Consider the following 19,848-nt stretch of genomic DNA (forward strand, 5'->3'; position numbering starts at 1 on the left):
AAATAAAACATCTGACAAAACCCAAGCAGCAATTATTTTGCCAATGAACAATATTTCCCACAGATATGGGATTGTTTTGTGCATTTATAAAGCCACACATAGAACAATAAAGGACATAACTTTCATTCTCACTGGTAAATGTACTTATTGCATTTTTATCTACAACTGAAATATCAGAAATTTCAGAATGAAGTTTTTAGAGAAGCAGCCCTCCTTGTCCAAAGGTTGCTGAGCTGCATAATAACATCTGAGTTAATTAATGACACTAGTACATTTCCCTTGGCTCACAAACTAATGATTTTGATAAGCAAAACCAGCAATTCTTGACTTTATGTGCAAATTTATCATTGGACTAATTATTTTTATCCATTTTAACAAATTCTAGAATAACATATTTGGTCAGTTTGATTCAAACCTCACAGAAACACCTGCACCAAAAAGCTGCTGGAACCTCAAATCTGTTGCATCACATAATTCAGTCCTAGCCTTCGAGTCAGCCTTGGAAAGCTACATGCTGGACACAGTGCTTGCCTTCAAAACAGAGTTTTCATGATTGTTTCCTTCTGTTGCAATTCTTATTCTGCTCTCACTCGTGTGGTTGCAAATCTTGACAGAAAGGAAGCCAAGTAGTCGAGAGCCGCCTGCCTAGCATAATGTTGTGCTGTCTTCTTGAGGAAAATGTCAAGCCTTAGATTAGGATTAATTAGCTAATGTGCAGCACTCTCATAATAGTGCTGTCTAAGTCAAAACCATTAAACATCAACATTATGGTGTTGATGCCACTAACAAATGGGAGCCATGCAGTCGTGATCTAAGTTTGAAAAATCAAGTACGTGCCTGTCCCTTTTCACACCACTGATGCTAGTTCTGGCAAGGCAGAAAAGCACATAAAGAAGTGATTGACAAGGTAGTTCTCCCACCAGTCCTTTCAGATTTTAATCTTGCTGCGTTAACGTATTTGCTTAAAAACCGTTTAAATCAGGTCAAACTGGCTCTTTGAGGAAACCTGCTGGCTCTTCATGTCAATAAATCCCACTCAGTCTGAGACAGGAGGGGAGCTGCTCAGAACGGAAGAGCGGAGAGACGGGGAGTCCGACTGGCGCTGTGACGTGATTGGCATGGAATAGTTCTGCCAGTCCAGCCACTAATGCCAGGGGGCTTAGCAGACAACAGCATGAATCACATTCCTCATGTGATGACCCCCTTCTGGGCAAGTAAAAGCATCATCTCTGACCAGCTGACACCATGTGACGTAGAACAGAGGGGAAGTGAACGGATCATTAAAATCCCATCCACACAGATAAGTGATGTTTTACTAAATCACAACGAGAAGGCCCTGCAGCAGCACACCGCTGTTTGGTTACATGTTCATCAGAAATGTCACACTTTACACCAATACGAGACTCAATTTTGGATTTCTTCAAACTGCTGACACCTAGCTGGGAACAAGTTTGGTCAAAGCTACAGATCTTATGCTTTTTAAAAAAAAATGCCTGCACAACAACACCAACTGAAGGAAGAACAAAGCACAGCAATTGTCCTCAGTTCTCTCGGTCCACATCCGCATAAAAGACTGAAGATTAAAAAAATCCTATTCACAGTGCAGCGTGCCTTCTTTTTAGCCAACTCCACACAGCTGATTTCACAATAACTCAAAACCCCTGGTGACAATTACAATGTGGTGCAGGTTTTTGTGATGAAGACAAAGGGCTAAAGGCTGAGAAAACTTCAGCAGTGTATATTTAGTCAAAGCGTGAGAAGAGTGTGGTTATGAAAGTAGTCATTATTTTATAAGATTGTTAGAGGAAGTCTGTCCAGACAGAGAAACTCAGTAGCCGTTACGGTATTTACATTCCACTTCTCATAAAAATATGGCCTTACGTGTCGATAAATAGTACTCCTGACATCTGTCTGCAGGCAGTTTAATTACATCTGTTGCACTCCATCTCTCAGTCTCTCCAGCTACGCGTCCAGACGTTAGAAATGGTGCCGAACAAAATGGGTCACATTTAATGCTGTGTTTAATACAAGCAGAGGGGGATTTAGTTGTGTTGAGAGCATGGCAGGGGTTTGGAATGCATTGTGCAGACTGCTGGAGGAGGAGGGGGTCTGTTGATACTGATGCTGGAGCTTAATGTCATCTATAGATTCACTCCAGACGGCCATCACAATGCTGCAGCTATAAAACTGGAGAGACAACAGGGGTAGCAGATTGATTGTGTCTAAACTGCACATGCAAACACGAGGCACTACAGTAAATGAGGCACATATTTCACCAATTCGAGGACTATATTTACTTATGTGCCTTTGTGTGTCAGAACTTGACAGAAAAAAACACTGGCAACCAGTTTGATATTTGATTAATTATTCAAGTTGTTTTAAAAAACAAAATAACTTGTTCCAGCTGCTCAGTTGTAGAGCAGATATTATGGATTTTGGACTTCAAGTCAGGAAAACAAACCATCTGCCAATTTAGAGGTCACCTTAAGCACTAGTGTGTAAAACGTCAAAGCTTTTTAAGAAAAAAAAAATCCATGGCCTTTTTTGCAAATGGTTAAATCACTATTACTCTTTAAAAAAAAAAAAAAAAAAAAAAGGACACAGTGTGGAGCTTTCAGATTTGTGTCAATGCTGCATCTGCTTTCAGATGATTAATGGTAGAAAGTGAATGCCTGAAGGAGCAGCGGTATCAAGAGCACATCCGACCCATCCACATTCCAGCTCTGCAGACTTTCTCGAGTCTCCTCAGGGTTACACGGTGACAGCTGGCTGCGTGTGCGCGTTAGTTTGCATGTGAAGCCAAGTAAAGAGTGGAAGGGTCAGAGCGAAACCAATGAATGTGTGTTTGCTGTTTGTAAATGCATAATGGAGCTGTGGGTGAGGAGTGTGAGTGAGTGAGCTAAGAATGTGTAGGATGAAAGTGTGCACACCATGAAAATGCAATTTGCAGAAGTTTACACAAATGCAGACAAAAACTAAACTTTAATGGTCCGCCACATCCTGCATTCTCTTAATTCCACAGGCAGATTTGATTCATCTCTACATTCTTACTAGAACTAAACCATCAGGCATTAAAAACAAACCGAGCCGGCCCCGTGAACTTGACTGTGGTTACACATCTGGGAGTGTTCAGCAGACAGCATCAGTAGAGTGCTGTATGATGAAGCTTACAATTGAGTTGTCTGTTCATTAACGTGCCTCTGGTGCGTCCGAAGGCAGAGGCATGTACAGCACAGGAACAAACACAGGCAGTATTCAGTTCAAGTGTATGTGAGTGAGACGAGAATGAAAGGGTTACCAGGAAGAGGGTGGTCATTTTGTGCAGTTGAACAAAGATAAAAACAAGACGAGGGGTTTTCCTAACCTTGAGCTCAGGCTTCAACAGACCAGTGGCAGAAAACTTTGACTCAGTTCTGCAATAATCACCACTACAAAAAGCTTCAGAATTCACAGCCTTCAGAGAGGAACCTGAAAGCAAACTTATGTTCAAAGTGGAAAGGTAAATTGACTCCAAGAAATGGGAGTGCTGTGTGTGTAAATGCCTGCGTCTCCTGACCATACAAGGCAGTAATGCAGTTTCTGCTGCATCACCAAGTGAGTGTTTAGTTCACACACATACAAAGTGACAGCAGGAGTGAGAGAAAGAAGAGAAATTCAATCTGCTGTTGGAACACACATCTCAAAGCATGCCGACAGGAGAGGCAGAGCACATGTGAGCGTGGGATTTGTGAATACACAGCTCCGCAGAGCACACGACTAAATGGCAACGTCAGCCTCGACACAACAAGAAACTCTCGCTCAAACACACAAACACAATGAGTCGTAGGGACTTTCCATTAACAGGAAAAAGGAAACTGGTTAATAATTAAACTCTTGAATAAACGCATGTGCCCATGCCTGGATCACAAAACTAACTTGTGTCTTCTCCAGCTGGGAATAATGAAATCAGCAAGAGCTAGAAGAATGTTTGAAAAAGCAAAAAATAAATCTAATAAAGCATTAAATTAAAACATTTTTGTTTGATGGCAGCATTTTTTTTTTCTACATGAGCATACAAAAAAATATGCTGAGCTTCTAGAAAAAGATGTGAAGCAGTCACACTTAGCCACTTTAGGCGTAGTTTATCTAATTGCATTTGCAGATAATTTATCTGGCTTTATGTCACAGATAATCAAAAAAGTGTGTTTGAAGATGGGGAAATATTTTCAGACAATAATATACAATATTAAAAATAGCACATTTCATTTATGTCTTTTTCCTTCTTGGCCACTTCCTTTCCTTCATGTTTTGGTCAACACCCATCAGCTCTGTAGGAAGGTGATCCAACACGATCTAAAGGCGACAGCTTCCATCAGGGTGGAAACAACCAATAAACACAAAGTCGATGGAGGCTGAAGCAACTCGTCAGTTACTATCAGTGTCTGTTCAATACAGCGATTGGATTATTGACTTTCTGCAGTGTTCCTTTCGCTTTGAGGAGCAGCAACATGTTCAGGATGAAATATCTTGCATCTGTGAAAAATCGGTCGACAGTTAGCTGTAAGTACGAAGAGAAAGACGATCAATCTGTGTGAAAGATGTTCTGCTACTCGTCCAAGAGGATTCACCTGTTTAGAATACATTTCTTGTTCTGGTACTTTTGCTCAGTTATGTGTAATCTCTTTTCAAAGACACTCTTTTTTTTTTTTTTTTTAAACTAAATTTCCTAAAAAGTAAATAAAATTGTGTTTTTATTTTAAACAGTAGTTCTGGTCTGTCCAGAACATTTCACCCCACATTATGTCACCACTTTGTCCACACAGATGACACGCGGCCATGGCTGAGTAGACTGGAGATGAATGTTTACAAGACCCACAAATCACTAGATGCGTTCCTCAGCGGGCGTCACGACATGCAAGACAACTGTTTTGCTGTGCGCATGTACGCAGCAGAACAGCCCGACTAAAAACAGACAGCCGAGGTAGAGGCTAGCCTTCTTTCTCAGTCTCATGAACACAAGAACACATTTCAGGGGGACGTTTTAGTTAAGATCACACAACTGCTTTTCCCAAGTTGGCATATGTTCCTAATGCAGCGACAGAGCTACAGCAGCCTGTTTCTCAGGATAGCTTTCCTGCTGCATTATACACCGACTGACCTTCATGATATTTAATAGTTTTATAAATACTCATCACAAAAAGCAGCTTATTGTGGTTCTCAGCAAGCATTAAATGCAACCTACACAAGTCTTGCATACAGTGACCCAGTGCCTTAACATCCATGGTCTGTCACAGTTTGAAGCTTGCACTGTCCATTATAAATGCAGCTACACTTAGAACAAAACTAAAAACTACTAATGTCAGGTTAATCATCAACAGAGAACTGCCCAACTACAGGAAGAAAAATGAAACAAATAAAAGCCATTTTAAGATCAACTCTTGGTCACAACTCAGATTTGGAAAACAAAGAAAGAAAAGCATCGACTGAAAATATAAACTGCATATGAAGATGGACAAAGCCTTCAGGTCTGGAAAGCGAGGCCAACATGAAAGTGCCTTAAATGTACATTTGTTTTAACAGCCAGCAGGGGTGACTCCTCTGATTGCAAAAAAGACGCTAGACTGTAAAGAAATTGCTGAGAAAATTTCCATATTTCTTCCTTGATTTGTTACCTCAGTGACTGCTACGTCGCTTCTTTAAAGAATTTTCAAATACAGCAAGGTGCTTGTCTTGTACATGGCCCTGGTTAGAGTAGTGTTTGCAATATGCCATAGATCAACACCATATGGGCACGTGTGGTCTCCTTGAGTTCCAGTGATGTATTAAGGCTGCGTTACACTAACAAAAAGGAAAAACGCCGACATTAATGATCTGTTTCCGACCTCTGTTGTCAACATCCTGCAGCGGATGATGCTTTCATGGGTTCTAAGAACATAAAAGGATCACACAAAGCCACGGCACTGCTGAACACTTTCCCTTGCGAGCCTGATGAAGTCCCTCGTGGACAATGCAGCGTTATTCCTGCTAAAGTACTTTACAGGAAAACCATTTCCTCAAATAATACATTTTTACACTCACAAGATCAATAGATTTGATTTGTGGAGCTACTGTGAGTGATGTAACCACAGAGATGTGTGTAGCAAGTGTGTTTTGTTTTTCCCCCTCTTGCTTTGGTTTCATGTCATTGAAGCTGCTTATTGGCTCCTTCTACTGCATGTCCCTCAATGCCTGAGGATAGACCATTTCTATTTGTATGTGTGGAGGGCAGAGCTGTCTACAGCGTCTCCTCACCCCTTGCAAAAAAACTATCAAGAAGATGAATGGTGCTCCACACACCTCATTATCTGTAGACAAAGAACCACATTAACCCTCCGTGATCTTGCAGCTTGTCATTTGGTCAGACGAACAGAAACCCACCAAGACTGTGTCCAAGTGTTGACAAGCTTTACATCACCACATTTTGTCTCAAGATTGCGTTTGCAGGGCTGGGCGATACAGCTGGAAAATCTATGAAGATAGAATATTTGACTTCACTCGATATAATTGATAATTTTTAAATTTCCATTTTTTTCCAAAAAGTACAGAGAAACAAAAGCTTCTAAAAAATTTTTTTAGCACTTTATCCTATTTATTAAGATGCACAGATAATAAGTTTAATATCATGACAAGGAATAATGTGACATCTATGCAAATACAATAAATAAAGCCAGTAGAACCCAGATGCGACAGAAGCATGACCTGGGTGATGATGTTGTACCATGCTAAAAGGTAAGGCTCTGAGTGGTCAGCCAGGACCCACTGGACTGGAACACTGGACCGCTCCGGAGTTTCTCCATAACTGAACTGTGCATTCTTTTCAAGATCTTTCAGGGCACTTTGCATCTATTGCATTTAAGAGAAACTAACATTCTAACAATTTTCCTATTAGCAGCGATGAAGTGCCTTTCATCAGCAGGATAGACTACTGTTTTATTGTCCAGGCCTAACTTGTACTGACAAATGCTTGTCCAGAAAAAGCTGACATGACATCATCAACATGATTGCATTCTCCAAAATATCTCTATTAAGAATCCTTGCACTACTGAGCAGTACTTTTTCCTAAGAGAAACTCAGGACAAATGTGATCTCATCAAGCTAGCAGCTCATTAAACCAAATCTGCAAAATCTAAATTCAAACCTAATGATGAAAAAGTAGAAAATCTGCAACTAGGACTAAAATTGTTTTGACACGTTCAAAAATCTGCAACTTGACAATCTAAGGATTTTCTGTCTGTGAAACTCTTTGTGTCAAGTCTTTTTTGGAACAGTTCATGTTTCTTAACAACAATATGTGAATTAACTTTAATGTTTTCATAAATATGTACACATTTCCCTCCAGTGAAACAGTCCAACTTAACTCCTAACAAAGGCAACATACCAACATGTCAATGATTAATTTTTTAAAACTCTTGCTAGAGACAAAGGTTAAAGTCAAACTCTGATCTACGACATACAACTACAATATTTAGCTCAGATTGCCCCATGTGTGCCTCAGCAATATGTAAACCCTCACAAACATGATGTAAAAAAAAGCTAGGAGGACTTGGCTTATAACTCTACACAGTGAACACTATTAGAATATTCTCTTCATTGTCAGTACAGATAAAGCGTGGTGCTGGGGCGCTCCATGACACAACACAGCCAATGCTCTTAGCAGACAAAAAGACACTTTCATCGAGGGGGGTTGGGCAGGTCATTAAGCATGCAGCTTATTTTAATCAATACCATACAGGACACTAACATGTGCTAAGTGACTGTAAGCTTCTCAATGAGGCCATTAGGAGCAGGTGGTTAAGTGAGGCTACAAGTTGACCACGCCAGTCAGCCTTTAAGGGAGTGGCAGTCAAAAACGGGATGGACTCGCGGCTACTGGCAGTGCAGCGGTCTGAATGACTGCAGGGAAATGGGTTACAATCTGTTCTGAACCTGGCAGGATTTTCGAAAAGCAATGACCCGACACTGCTGCCATACCGACAGGCTGACAGTGGAGCAACTAAAGTCAGCGGGGTGGTATAATCGACCATGGAGGGAAGGAGTGAATAGAAGTATTTGGGTGTATCTAATCAGATCTCAGCAGTAACAACAACAGCCAAGATCATCTTAAGTGTTTGTGCACATAACCGAGTTTAACATTAGGACACTATTAGGGGGAGGGTGGGCAGACAGGCCCTATTGTCTGCACCATGCGTCCCCCTCAGACTTGGTGCCGAAGGGAGTGGGGGGTGGGTGATGAGTGGATTAACTGGTACAACGGGACGGAGGAGCAGCTGGCACGGGTAACTTCACCCAAAAGACCCCAGGGACATCAAACAGGCTTCAGGGTGAGAGAGGGCAGCATGCACGACACCTTTTTAATACCCCAGACATGCATATCTCCTGGATGTACTGAAAGCACGTTAAACCATTCGAGCGTGTCATAGCTAAATCTTTAACGTGCCATTCGGAGACTCACATTTGCAGCAGAGGACCCTTGCACTGGTACATTTTAGCAGTACAACATGCAAAAACTGACAGAAAGCATCAGTTTCAGGTCAGGGTTTTGCTTGATAAATGAGGTCTGTTCAATGCTATTTCACAGCCTTTCAAAAAAAGTCAAGCAATGTCCAATCTCCTACCTCCTATACAAAAGGGCAAAGAAGAAAGGCCATGTGCTAGCAAAAAAAAAATTATGCAATGGCCATAAAATCGATTTTGACCAGTCATACTACAGTATCAAGCTCATAGTAGTTTCCTACCAAGGACTTTTATTATCTCCTCCTTCCTCCCCCCCATATCTCCTATTGCTTTCCACAGTCAACTTCCTAACAAAAGCAGACAGTAGCAGCTGGATAAGCCTGTGCAGGCATGACAAAAAAAAATACTCTCCTATTCACATAGTGTGTTAAAAACCTTAGAAATTTTCTGTAACTTGAGTTAAATACAAACATACAAAAAAACCTACATTAAACAATTCTGTGGCGGATGGTTGATTGTAGAGAAGCCAGAGCTGACATCAGGTTTGCCATATCAAAGCCGGCCAATGGCTACTCTCCTGCGCACCGGTCAACGGGCTGTAGATGAACGGGCAGGCAGATAGTCAATATAATGCTGGAGAGCCTGCGGGCTGGATCAGTTACCGTGCCTCTGACTGGGCAGGGTGAGCTGAGGCCAGATGGACACTGATCCTACACCTCGCCTGCGTGCCTCTCTGACAGCCACCCAAACCCACAGCCACTCCCCAGAAATGTGCAAAACCCACACATCCACGCACAAAACAATCACTACATACACAAAACGGACCGTCTCATGCGCATAAAGACGGAAGAGATGATAACAGGATATGGCCTGCCTGCCCTAAACAAACACACACCCTTGGCTACTGCTACGCACTTTGATTCACCTCAGACAGACTTTGATCGATGAATGAACAAATCAAAATAAAAAGCAGTGCTTTAGTAGCAGTACGCATAAATGGGGTCAAAGCAAGGCATCGTTATAACCATACATTATACCATCTTGTTTACCCATACACAGGTTCCCCAATTATTTATGTTTTTTCTTTGATTGCCTACTAATATGTTCCTTTATATTGCCGCAACAACTAAATAGTAATGAAAATGCACCCTGTAAATAATTGATTTTAAGAAGCTCTGGGCTGTACTCTACGACAGCACAGGCGCGGCACAGCAAAATATGTCCTTAGGATGGCATTCAAGGCTACCAAAGTGAGCTAACAAACAGACTTTTAAAGTGCTGAATTACTGTTTCAATAATTACAGTGTACCGAGCCCAGATTCACAGTCCCAGACAGACCGAGAGCCTGAAAGTGCAGCGCCAGCATCAACCACTTTATCCTAATGGGCAGGAGAGTGCCAGCCTCCAAACCACAGTGACGAGACTCTTGAGCACCGCACCGTCTCACCGACCCACAGCTGAGGAGCAACACAGGAGACAGACGGCTAACCTTAAGGGTGAACGATGAAATATAGTTTAAAGCTGGATGCCTTTCTAAACAGATGCAGCAGGGCAGGCGAGAGTTTGGATTGGATTTCCATGGGTGTGGGACTGAGGCTGACACTGGTTGCAGGCTGTAACCAGCTGACTTCCAAGCAGATGCAAATGCTCTGTGCTGTGCTGTGCACGGTGTGTGCTTTCCATTCAACTGCCCTGATTTTGATTTAGCTCTCAGACTGGGGAGAGGCTGACTTTGGGCTTTCAGATTGAGATGGGCACAATTCAAAGGGGCTTAACTTGCATTAAAGTTAGGAAAAACAATGCTGGTAAAACATTATAAGACAAATGTCTAAATACTTGGACAGTATATGAATAAAATATATATTTACAGTATATGAATGTAAGGGCGCATTCATGTACAGTGTCTGTCTAGGTGATTCACTGTCCCTTCAGGTGGTGGCATGTTTACATGTTACTTATTTCACTTTTACATTGTACGAGGAAGTCAGCAATTACATGCTCAGATTGGCCTCGCTAAAGTAAAACCTATTCAAACAGTAAGTTTAAACTGATTTTGTGTTGGTTAGACAAATAATTTCACATCAAACTGTACTGACTATCCTTTACCACGTTTAATTAACCTTCGAAATTTAAAAAATCTTTACGTACTGCTCCAAAAGAGAGATAATTGCTGACAAAGCGTAGCGCAAATTGGGAAGTACATTCTCACATGTTCTCACAGTGTGGCCACAGGATAACTGAGGAAAATCGATTTGAACTCTTGACCCTGACATCTGTAACCTCATAACTTCTCGCAGCTGTTGCGCGGACATACATGTACCCACGCTAAGCTGAATCAACAGCACCGAACGTCAGCCATCAGAGGTATTAATCCTACAGCGTATCACAGCATGACACCGAAACTTGAGTGAAACCTGAGGCGGAAGGTTGATACTTTCGTTTAGACAAAGGCGGCTCACACCTGACATGGCCTGACAAGCTTTCAAGTAAATGACGAGAAGGTATTCAGAATATTGCAAGTATTCGAGCAAAAACACAGGGTAGGCGTGTCTCTCAGTCCCAGACCGTCAAAGGTGGCTTGTTTCCCCAACGTGTGGCATCCATTTTAAACCTTATCGCACGTGTCACAATGCCAACCACCTGCATTTTTCACAGACCGTCATGCCTGAATTAAACAACTGTAATCAGCTCATTAAAAACCACAGCCCAGCCGGAGTCATAAGGAGTCTTTAAACTCAAAAGGCAGAAGTACAAAACAGAACCGAAAGAAAACCAATTCAGCGTCAAACTTCCCACTGAAAGTACACGTTTTAGTTTCTCTACAGCGGGTGAATTTCTAAATGTTACACAAGCACTGTTCAAAAAGACTTCAGGGGACAGTAGCCTCCTCTGCATCATGCCTGCACTTTCCTCTATTTAAAAACCACCTTATCCAATCCCCTGAGCTTTCTTAAGGTTATAGGATGCACTGAGACAAGAGAACTATTTTGAGCATCTCCTCTGGTTTGCCTTGACCTTTAGGAAGAGGAAGGGGAAACAGAGGTGTGGAGAAGGGAAGTGGCTGTGCAGCACAAAAACACAGCTGTGTCCCAGTTCACAGGCTGGATCTGGCAACAAAAGTGGGTCTTGAAGGCCGAACAGAACCTGCTCTTGCACTAAGAGGTCTAAAATATGGACTAAGATGGTTCCACAAACCTTGATTTACTGTTTAATGTCCATTTACTAGCCCCAAAGCTTCAAACATATTTTGTAAATAAACATGATTTTGATATAGGATAAACAGATTTGTTGTCAACTTTGAAATTCATTGCCATCTATTTTGATAACTGATCAGCCATTTTTTAAATAAAAAAAGTCAAAATTCTCTGATTTCAGCTTCTTAAATGCGAACATTTTTACTTCTAAACCAAATATCTTTAGGTTGTAGGTAAAACAAGACATTCGAGGATGTCATCTTGTGCTTTGCTAAACACTGACATACATTTTCAACATTTTTTTAGACCAAACAACTAATCGATAACAAAAACAGTCATCACTTGCAGCCCTATTGTGATACTGTATAAGTAGTCTATTACAGATGTCCCCAGATGTCAAACATAGTTAAATTCATGCCCTCTGTGACCAACACTGGCAAACTCAACACTGACTCTTTGAAATCTCATAAGAGGTCTAACAAGAAATGGGAAGTAATGCCATGATGCTGCACATTAGAACTGTTGGAGCCATTATTATTATTCACCGGTGCACAGAGAAATGCACCAGTTGGATCCTATAACTTCAGCATAAAGAAGGCTGCATCCCTCTCATGGTTTCTGAATAGTCTTTTGAATGGGCGAGACTTTGTTGTTGTGACAAATTTGGACCTGAATTGCAGATTTCACAGGATTCAGCCATTGAAATAGTAGAAAGTGAACCTGCGACGAGCCCTTGGAGCTCAGCCAGACAGTCAGAACAACCACGAGGAGGGCGGCGGGGACATGTGCCCGTGTCATTTACTTGGTTTCACACCCTGATGATGAGCAGGGTTTTGGATTAAGAAACATACGCCCCTGATGAGGGTCTGCTTGTCAAATACCTTCATGAAACCAGGGAGAGAGAGAGTCACTGCTCCTACGGTCCAAACCCTGCCAACCACACCCAGTCCAGTCCAAAACACTGTGATTATGTAATGTGGATTCAGAGCCAAAGCTGGGATGATAAACAGCATCTCTCTATCACTGGGATTTGCAGACTGTGCCGTCTGATAGTCTGCTTTAAAGCACTGCTCTGCCAAGTCAAGGATGAGATCACTCCATGTGCAGGGATGCAAGCATGAAAACAGAGCTTGATATAATCTTGGGGAGAAGCAACTACACACTTAGAGGAGCAGGAAAAGCAACGTGCGTACTACTTCAAACTGACTTTTAATGTGAATATATCAGATTTATGGCTGAGGTTCCAGGAAAGAGGCTGTTTGGGAGTCTGTCAAGCACCCACTGGCGGTCCATTTTAACAGCTATTGTTTTGAGAGTTTCTGGGTGCATTTTTTCAAGCCTCAAGTGGAGCTTTAATAATACCATTTGTCTCCGGGAACAAACACGCTGAACTCTCCCCCGGTGGAGCAGAAGGCCCGGTTGAGCCTCACGGAACAATAGCTTGTGTAGCTTTTCTTCCCCCCCACCCCACCCGGAGAAACACGTGAAGCTAGTCAATAAATTGAATCCGATACCCCCCGAAGAGCTTGTGCCAGCTGAGCCCGGTGCCACCGTCCACGCACACAGACAAACGCCTTTCCCGAGAGTAACAGCACCCCACGCTGAAAGCCCCGCTCCGTGCCATGCTAGCTCACCGCACATCCATCATCACGTCAAGACACAAGGCTGGCCACTAAAAAACAAGGGCGTCTGGCTTTGAAAATAAATCATAAACAAATTTCACAAAACACGCAGTAAACAAAGAAAAAAGGAGCAAAAAAAAAAAACAAAAACGGGACATTGTGACGCTGTAAAGAAACAAAGGAGGTGATGCGGCGTAACTTAAATTATTTCGTAGGGACGTGACGACGCTGTCCGTTACCTTCCAATCGTCGACTCCGCTCCTGAAGACTCCGGGAGAAACAAACAGTCCCTCCCTCGTCCCTGCGCCGGCGACGCACTCAATATGTCGACCGAGCCGTAAATTTCAAGCCGAACTAACAATAGAGCCGCGCAGCGTCTCCCTCTCCGTGTTCCTTTCCCTCCACGTTGGAGCGGCGGGCTGCGGGCAGGCGGCTCTTGAAGGATGGACCCGGGCGGGGGAGTGACCGAGGAGTCCAGCTGCGGAGCGGAGCGTGCGCCTCATCAAACCGAATGCGCGTTAAACCCCTCGCGCAGCGGCCCAATCACAACGCGCGAGACCGGGGTGGTTATGCAAAGCAGCAGTGACGTCACGGCCAAAACCGAGCTCGAGCCGCCGCGTTCGGGGTTCCGCCGGGGTCGTCAATTTCCCTGATTGAACACCAGCTCGGCTGTATTTTGAGCTGCTACAGTACTTCCTGATTAATTTTTGGGATTATTCAGAGGAAAACAGCAGAAGATTAGAATGTGGGTGTAGGAGTCAACTGATACCACCTTTGGGGCAAATGTTGGAAGCAAATTTGTCACCAAAATGTAAAATCTGTGCCTTTTTTTTGTTTGTTTTTTTGTTTTTGCACTGAAGTTAAGAATATTTTTTTCCCCCTGTTTGAATTCAACTTTTAAAATTTCAGGATTTAATTTTATTTATTTATTTTTTGCATTGAAGTTATGTTTGAGATTTTTTGTTTCCTTTTCTGAATTCAGTCTATCAAAAGTCTGGATTTTTAAAAAAAATCTGTATTTTTTTTTTGTTTTGTTTACAATTTTACGAAAAATTTCAACAATTTTTTTTTCTTCATTATTTTAGGGTCCATATATGAAAGCAATGTTACCAGAATTTAAAATTCATATATTTATTTTTTTGGCATGAAAATTATTTAATTGCTGTATTTGTTGTCTTCAGTGGAGGGGTCAGCTGATATGGAAGAAAATCTGCCTCACAAGATTTGTAACATTTAATATTTTTGTACTGAAATAATGTATTTTATTTTTTATTTTTTTTTGTCTCTGAATACAACTCTTCTAATTTCTGTATGTTTAATATTTTATCTATTTTTGCATTGAAATTCCATAGATATTTCTAGGGCTAATATAGAAGTGTCATTTAAAAAAATCAAATAGAATTGAATGTCAATTATTTATTTTGCATTGGAATAATATATCTAATCTATTTTGTCTCTGAATTCAGACTGGCAAATCATTCAAAGTCAAAAAGTTTTCCCAGTTACAATCATAAATATTCAAGCAGCTCAAATTCATATTGTGATTTTATTGGATGGATGTTTAAACCAAAGAAACTCTTTGCAAATCTGTTCGATTAGGCAGGTACACCGGAAAGAAATGAGCATATCCAAAATAATTTATTACACTCCAGGCAGTCTCAGTATTTTCAGTCTTTTTTTAAAAAATTTTTGCAATCGTTTTAACATTACAGTATAATAGTCTACCATTTTTTGTGTATTTTTTTGGAAACTTTGCAGTCAGGTATTTTTTTTTCTAGTGTTTGTTGTTGTTTGTTTGTTTGGTTTTACAGAATAGGATGTTGTTTGCAATTTGCAAAAAAAAAAAAATCTGGTGAGATTTTGCAGTATGCAAACCAGAATGCTCTCAGGCCATTCTGACCCACAATCCTCTGCACAGTAACGACACTCGTGCATGTATCGACAAGCTTAAACCACCTGGAGCACACAGACAGGTGACAACTCATTTTGCACGACAGACATAAAAGTTTAAGGTGCCATACTTTGGCAGAAGAATTTGTCTCAGTTGAGTGCATACACATGAAGCATACTTTGAAAGAGCAGCTGGAAGAAAGTAGTTAAAGCAAAAAAAAAAAGACAAAGCATACAATTTAGAACAATGATGCAAACAATAAATCTGGTGTTAACATCTGGGATACTAAGGATAAGTAATCAGTTCTGGCTGAAATCAAACCAACCCACAGCCAATCAAGTTACACTCCTCTGGTCATGTGACACCTAAACTTGGAAATTACAGGAAGACAGAAGACAGTTATGGAACCAAACCCAGATCATGTTGTCATGGTGGGTGAATTTGAACACTGATACTGATTATTTGTAATTGAGGAGACCAGCAACACGTATTTGGAAGCCATGAACATTTGCTGTGGGCTGACTCAGTGGACACAGACTGCATGTAGAAGCCCACCATCTGCTCTCTATGTGTTGCCATTTCAAAAATCTCTTTCACAGTGGGAAACGACAACAACAACAACAAGATCCAGCCTAGCAGCTGCCATATTACAAACTGGAAGGTTTGGATTGTGCAATAAAACTGTTGCTGCTATTTGTTTCCCTGTAAATTGTCCATTTCAGTGGCCACCTCCCTGCATGCAAATGTTCCACCAATACAATCCTACTATCATTGTTTATTCCTGTTCTGAGCTCCGCCCATGATGATTGTCATTGGTTTAAAAATACAAATAAAATGTTATCCCTGTAGCTGGATGATGATGAGGTGCAGACAGACCATTCTACACAGCACTGTGGGAGCACTAGAGAATGATCTGGATGTGCAAGACTACATTTACTGTAAAAATCATACAAACTCCAATAGAAAACTTCATGCAAATGCCCCAAAAAACAAAACAAAACAAACAACAAGAAATCCCCAAAAAACTGTGATTGCTGCAGTGGGTCAAGAACAACAAAGCTGGCGGTGTGAAGTTCAGAGAATACAAAATACAGGTGCTCTTTAAGGATACAGGCAGTAGTACATGAAGTCATATAATTGTATCACAGCATGAATCAATTTTGGACATTTCAATCTGACCTCAAGCTCCTGTCCTGCACCACTGAGAGCATCCTGTGTGGGAGCATCACCACCTGGATGGGCAGCTGCACCAAGCAGAACTTCTTGATCCTGAGGAGGGTGGACTATCAGACCCACCCTCCCCAACCTGCAGGACATCTACACCCAACGATGCAGGTCAAGGACTGTGAAGATCCTGAAGCAGCCTAGCCATCCTGGAAACTCTATTTCTCCCTGCTGCTGTCAGGCCGACGCTAAGACTGCCAGAGAATGAGGAAGAGTTTCTTATCTATCTATCTATCTATCTATCTATCTATCTATCTATCTATCTATCTATCTATCGATCTATCCGTCTATATATATATATAGTGGCATCATATTTCCTCCCAACATAAGCAAAGTCAGCATAGTGATGAACTCTTACTACTGTGTCAGACAAGCACCACAAGGGCTGATTTGGTTTCATATTTTTAGTTTGTCCTCATAAAATAAGATTCTTTTATAGTTCGTGCTTGTATTTTGTCAAATTCTGTAAATGTTTTTCTCAAGTGGCAGAATTGACTTATCATCTGACTTATGTCACATGTCTGCTTAATGAACTGTAAATGCAACAGCTGTTCTCATTTCACTCCAAACCAGGATGAAGACGATGAGTCAAAACATGTCCCTTCATCTTTATATTGATAAAAGATTTTTATATTAAAAAATCAGAGTGCATTGGACACTCTTTGGATGCTGAACAATGCAAAAGACTGAGAAGAGGATCTGTCACTATTTTTTAATCTTTACTGAAATGTTTTTATCAGTTTACATATTTAATTATTATCTTTTTTTTTTTTTTTACATTTATTGTCACCAATCAGTTGCAAAAATGGGACATTGCTCAAGCATGTGATGTGGTTACTACAGACAGTCAGCTGTATCAGGCAACCAAAGTAGCACAACTGAGATGTATCTGATCAGGAATGGGTTAAAAAAGGAGCCGTTTAGGTCATCAGAAAAATACTGAACATTGGATTCAATTACACTGGTCTACACCCATTTTGGTGTCAAAGTTTTTTGAGCTGATTTTGGACAACTGCAATGTGCTGAATCCAAATATGACATTGGTTTTGCTCAATGAGGTCAAAATTTAGATTTGATGAAACATGCAATTTACTTGTATTTACCTTTACAAATGTTTACGCTCATCAACTTTTGGATCATTTAGCTTATGAAAAGGTTTCCAAAATGAATTTTCTAAAGTCCGATTTCATATGAGAAATACTAAAATAAATCAATCGCTAATGTCAAAAAATGTCATCGATTTAGTGGCAAAATCATTAAAAAAAAAATCGAGTTAGCATAAAAACCTGACCTGGTATAGAAAAGCAGATGTCATTTTTGGATTCAGTGTCGCAAAAATGTCCAAAATCAGTTTTTTAAAAATCCTATTCACCTTCAAAAAAATTTGTTTTTGTAACCCAGTGTTATCAATCAACCCCTTGTTTATAGCACATTTCAATCTGAACAGCTATTATTACTTTAGCTCCAAAAGAAGAAGCAAAAAATATTCTCAAGTCCCAAAGGTGAAGAAAAAGACCTGTTAGATACATCCTCACTTTGAGTGGCAAATTAAAACAACTGATTCCTGTCAGTTTCACGTAATGCAGTTAATACCATCATTTTTGTGCAGGTTTTGCTCTCAGTCTGTAACACAGACAACATCCAAGCTGACACGGCACCACCCTGTTTTTATCTCACTCTCCAGATGTCTGAACAACGAGAGAAAGTGTCTCCAGTCTTTGTGTACAACCTGATCCTGCAGCCATCCCACAGTCAGCGGTCTCAATGTGCTGCTTCCATGTTTTTAAGGTTCTCATAGAGTCATTTATAACTCATGTTGTTGCCTGCATGAACTTTACTCTTGTTTTATTTTCCTTAAAAATAAATGTGCAACTATGTTCATTTTTTTTTAACGAACAGCAGATCTTAAGTAGCTTCACATGGAAATCATGACTGTTTTAGTTTGCAAGTTGTTTGCAACACAATCTAATCACACGGGAGTTTCCCAGGAGGCTCTAATTGGGAACAGTTTCAGACACTAAAGCAGTGACACTCCTCGTCCGTTTTTCTTCCTCCCACATGTTTATTCTCTGTGCTGAAACTCTGAAACACAAACTTTGTGAGATTTGCAGAGTTTACCCTCAGAAAGTTAATGTTAGATTTACATTGTTCATTTCCGGTACTCGCAGTTTAGTACAGTGTCCACTTCCCTCTGGTACAGGCGCACAATAGCTGTGAGATGAATGCGTTTTGTGAATGATGTGTCTTTGAGCTGCAGCTGCAGGCTGCACAACAGAAAACAGTGAAAAGGGAGAAACATACAAAGCCTGCTGCAGCTCAAAGAGTGAATGGGTTAAGACATCTGACATCGGCTGTTGTTTTCCCTAATAAAGCCCAGAGACGAGGAGAAAGAACGGAGACGTTTAAAAGAAAAAAAAGGCCAGTAGAAAAGTGAGAGAAGGGAAGAATGAAGGCTCACCAGAATCCATCAGACGTGGAAAACGCTCACGTTCTCCTCAGTGAAGAGTTTGTGAGTGAGTCATGTGTCTCTCCATCGCTGCTCTTTGCAGGACTCTGGCGGTTATTTCATCAGCAGCCTGTCAGCCTTTCCAGTCGGTAAGGGGCCCCGTGCCAGACCGAGGGGGAAAATCCACAACTCTCCTCAAAGTTTCACTCTTCAGCTCAAACTTGTTGTTAAGAAGCTGCTGCGACTCTGAAATCACTTTTCTCGCTTTTTCTAAACATGACTTTAAATGTATTACTTTTGTTGATGCAAATCTGATCCCCCCCTCCCCAAAAAAAACAAACTCTTTTCACCACAGACAGCTTTCTGCTCTTGGGATGTGTGGATCCATCAGTAAAGGATTTTAGACTCCTTCTAGCATTTGACTAAACGAGACACTAATGGCATCCATCATTATTTGGTGGAGCTGAAAAAGCTGCTAAATCCCCACACATCCTGCCCATCCATTTCAGATTGCTTCATAATGTCGTTACACCAGGGTGTGGCTCAGCACTGGGTTCTGGTAAGAAAAAAAAAAAAAACCTTAACAGAATTAGGATAGACTGAAAATTCTGAAGGGCTTTTATATACAAACTGAATTCTTTTAAATCAGTTTCTCCAGTGTGGTCTGGATACCCATCTGCCCAAACACCTCACAGTAAAGACAGCTGAACACACCGCCTGGGGCACGAAACACACTCGACAAGCCCACACACACACACACACACACACACACACAGTGACACACCAAACACAAACTCAGCCGCCTGCAGTTTCGCTACATACGAGAGGAAAAGGAAACGGTGGCGGCTGCCGGCCTGTGCTTTTGATCTGAGATGCTTTGTTAATACATAAGGCCACGAAGTTCAGTCACAATCGAATGAGTGGAGCAACATTTCAGCTCAAACTGAGATCAAACTGGCATCAACAATGGACCACAACTGACAGCAGCAGACTGCCACT

At 41.2% G+C, this 19,848-nt stretch overlaps 1 protein-coding gene across 2 annotated transcripts in view; it reads right to left on the minus strand.

The window, feature by feature from the left end:
- The window catches only part of prr36a (proline rich 36a), a 31,503-nt gene extending 12,419 nt beyond the window's left edge, over window positions 1-19,084 (minus strand). Inside the window, exon 1 of one of the 2 annotated variants that reach the window (XM_008291573.1) lies at window positions 18,862-19,084. The gene's annotated coding sequence lies outside the window, so the exon portion shown is untranslated. Of the gene's footprint in view, window positions 1-13,527; window positions 13,791-18,861 lie in introns of those variants that run through there. The other variant, XM_008291572.1, reaches the window with a different exon arrangement.
- Between the last annotated feature and the right edge of the window lie 764 nt (window positions 19,085-19,848).

The sequence above is a fragment of the Stegastes partitus genome, unplaced genomic scaffold, assembly GCF_000690725.1.
Source record: "Stegastes partitus isolate 25-593 unplaced genomic scaffold, Stegastes_partitus-1.0.2 Scaffold750, whole genome shotgun sequence".
NCBI classification, from domain to species: domain Eukaryota; kingdom Metazoa; phylum Chordata; class Actinopteri; family Pomacentridae; genus Stegastes; species Stegastes partitus.